Here is a 3,813-nt window from a genome sequence, read left to right on the forward strand (position 1 = left end):
TAAATTTGAGTCAAAATATTTCACCTTTATTTATGAAAAAATCACAAATTTACCCAAAAATTTAAAAAATTCGCAATTTTCTAAATTTCAATTTCTCTGCTTTTAAAACAGAAAGTGATACCTCATAAAATATTTATTATTTAACATTCCCCATATGTCTACTTTATGTTGGCATCATTTTGGAAATGTCATTTAATTTTTTTAGGATGTTAGAAGGCTTAGAAGTTTAGAAGCAATTCTTCAAATTTTTAAGAAAATTGCCAAAACCCACTTTTTAAGGACCAGTTCAGGTATGAAGTCACTTTGTGGGGCCTACATAGTGGATACCCCCAAAAATGACCCCATTGTAGAAACTACACCCCTCAAGGTATTCAAAACCGATTTTACAAACTTTGTTAACCCTTTAGGCGTTCCACAAGAATTAAAGGAAAATGGAGATCAAATTTTTAAATTTTACTTTTTTGGCAGATTTTCCATTTTAATCAATTTTTTTCTTTAACACATCGATGGTTAACAGCCAAACAAAACTCAATATTTATTACCCAGATTCTGCGGTTTACAGAAACACCCCACATGTGGTCATAAACTGCTGTACGGGCACACGGCAGGGCGCAGAAGAAAAGGAACTCCACATGGTTTTTAGATGCCATGTCCCATTTGAAGCCCCCTGATGCACCCTTACAGTAGAAACTCCCAAGAAGTGACCCCATTTTGGAAACTAGGGGATAAGGTGCCAGTTTTATTAGTACTATTTTTGGGTACATATGATTTTTTGATCATTCATTATAACACTTTATGGGGCAAGGTGACCAAAAAATTGGTTGTTTTAGCACAGTTTCTATTTATTTATTTTTACAGCGTTCACCTGAGGGGTTCTGTCAAGTGACATTTTTATAGAGCAGATTGTTACGGACGTGGCGATACCTAATATGTATACTTTTTCTCATTTATTAAAGTTTTACACAATAATAGCATTTTTGAAACAAAAAATTATGTTTTAATGTGTCCATGTTCTGAGAGCTATAGTTTTTTTATTTTTTGAGAGATTTTCTTATGTAGGGGCTCATTTTTTGCGGGATGAGGTGACGGTTTCATTGGTACTATTTTGTGGGACATACGCATTTTTGATCACTTGGTGTTGCACCTTTTGTGATGCAAGGTGACAAAAATTGCTTGTTTTGACACAGTTTTTTTTTTTTTTTTTTTACGGTGTTCACCCGAGGGGTTAGGTCATGTGATATTTTTATAGAGCTGGTTTTTACGGATGCGGCAATACCTAATATGTATACTTTTTTTTATTTGTTTCACTTTAACACAATAATAGCATTTTTGAAACCAAAAAAATGATGTTTTAGTGTCTCCATGTTCTAAGAGCTATAGTTTTTTTATTTTTTGAGAGATTTTCTTATGTAGGGGCTCATTTTTTGCGGGATGAGGTGACGGTTTCATTGGTACTATTTTGTGGGACATACGCATTTTTGATCACTTGGTGTTGCACCTTTTTGTGATGCAAGGTGACAAAAATTGCTTGTTTTGACACAGTTTTTTTTTTTTTTTTTTTACGGTGTTCACCCGAGGGGTTAGGTCATGTGATATTTTTATAGAGCTGGTTTTTACGGACGCGGCAATACCTAATATGTATACTTTTTTTTATTTGTTTCACTTTAACACAATAATAGCATTTTTGAAACCAAAAAAATGATGTTTTAGTGTCTCCATGTTCTAAGAGCTATAGTTTTTTTTATTTTTTAAGAGATTTTCTTATGTAGGGGCTCATTTTTGCGGGATGAGGTGACGGTTTTATTGGTACTATTTTGTGGGACATACGCGTTTTTGATCACTTGGTGTTCCACCTTTTGTGATGCAAGGTGACAAAAATTGCTTGTTTTGACAGTTTTTTTTTTTTTACGGTGTTCACCCGAGGGGTTAGGTCATGTGATACTTTTATAGAGCTGGTTTTTACGGACGTGGCGATACCTAATATGTCTATTTTATTTTATTTTTTCTATTTTAATTTTTTTTTTTTTATTCCTTACTTGGGAACTTTTTTTTTTTACATGTGAAACTTTATTTTATTTTATTTTTTCAACCCTTTATTATTATTATTTTTTTTTACACTTTTCGTCCCCCATAAGGTCATACAAGACCTCTGGGGGACATTTGCTTCACTTTTTCTTTTTTTTTCACAGTTGATTTCTCCTGTAACTGGGGCTGACATAGTAGCCCCAGTTACAGTGGAAATGCACCCCTAGAGAGGCTGTACAGCATAATACTGCGCTGTACAGCCTCAGAGCAGGGCTGATCGAGGTCTCTGAGAGACCTCACACAGCTCCTGCACTCTCCAGTCACGGCGGTCACATGACCGCCGGGCCGGAACAGGAAGCGCACACGTTTATATCCTATGGGCGGACGGGAAGTGGTTAAATAATTTTCTGGGCCAAATACTAAATTTGCAGCCTTTGCTGCATCTGTCAGTGTGAGATACACGTGTTAGATACTGCTGTTCTATTCTGTTATTAAAAAAACACCCATTTAGGGCAAGATTCAAAATTTGCGGAGAATGAGGAGAGCGTTGAATAAGGGACGTGGCCCCGGTCGTGGTGCTGCTGGTGGAGCTCCTGTTGCAGGGAGAGGACGTGGTCGATCTGTGCCAGCTACACGCACAAGTGAAACACCTTCCTCAGGTGCGAGTAGGCGACAGAACCTGCAGCGGTAATTGGTCGGGCCTAATGCGGCTCTACGAATGGTGAGGCCAGAACAAGTACAGGCGATAGTAGATTGGGTTGCTGACAGTGGATCCAGTTCCTTCACATTGTCTCCCACCCAGTCTCCTTCTGAAAGACCACAGTTGGCACCTGCAGCCGATGTCCATCAGTCTTTCACCTCACCACTTTGCAAATCCGCCAAGCAGTCTGAGCCCCAAGTCATGCAGCAGTCTCTTCTGCTTTTTGATGACTCTGTTAGCAGGGTTTCCCAGGGCCGTCCACATAGCCCTGCCCCAGAAGTGGAAGAGATTGAGTGCACCAATGCCCAACCACTTATGTTTCAGGATGAGTACATGGGAGGACCATCGCAGCACGTCTCGGATGATGATGAAACACAGGTGCCAACTGCTGGGGCTTTCTGCAGTGTGCAGACCGACAAGGAAGGCAGGGGTGAAGACCGGGTGGAAGATGATGTGGAGGACGATGAGGTCCTCGATCCCACATGGAATCAAGGTCATGCGAGTGACCTGTGTAGTTCGGAGGAAGAGGTGGTGGTCTCACAGAGCCACCAACACAGCAGAAGAGGGAGCAGGGTGCAAAAGTGGAGCAGCCGTCCTCTAGACAGTACACCTGCTACTGCCCAACGCAGCAAGGGACCGAGCACACCAAAGCCAGCTCCAAGGAGTTCCCTGGCGTGGCAGTTCTTCAGACAATGTGCTGACGACAAGACACGAGTGGTTTGCACGCTGTGCAATCAGAGCCTGAAGCGAGGCATAAACGTTCTCAACCTGAGCACAACCTGCATGACCAGGCATTTAAGTGCAAAGCTGCAGTGGAGTAGACACCTCAAAAACCAAGAAAGGTCTCTGGCTCCTCCTGCTTCCTCTTCTGCTGCAGTCGCAGCCTCTTCATCCACCTCTGGAGTGACAGTGTCACCTGCCAGCCCGCAAACAGAGTATCTGCCAGCAACACCAACACCTGAGTCACCAAGCATCTCCTCAATGTCCTACGGAAGTGTTCAGCTCTCCATCTCCCAAAGCACCCCCCTACCCACCCACGGTCCCTGGCCCTGAATGCCAGCATTTCAAAATGACTGGCTTTTGAAATG

Source organism: Bufo bufo, chromosome 5 (assembly GCF_905171765.1).
Source record: "Bufo bufo chromosome 5, aBufBuf1.1, whole genome shotgun sequence".
Taxonomy (NCBI): Eukaryota; Metazoa; Chordata; class Amphibia; order Anura; family Bufonidae; genus Bufo; species Bufo bufo.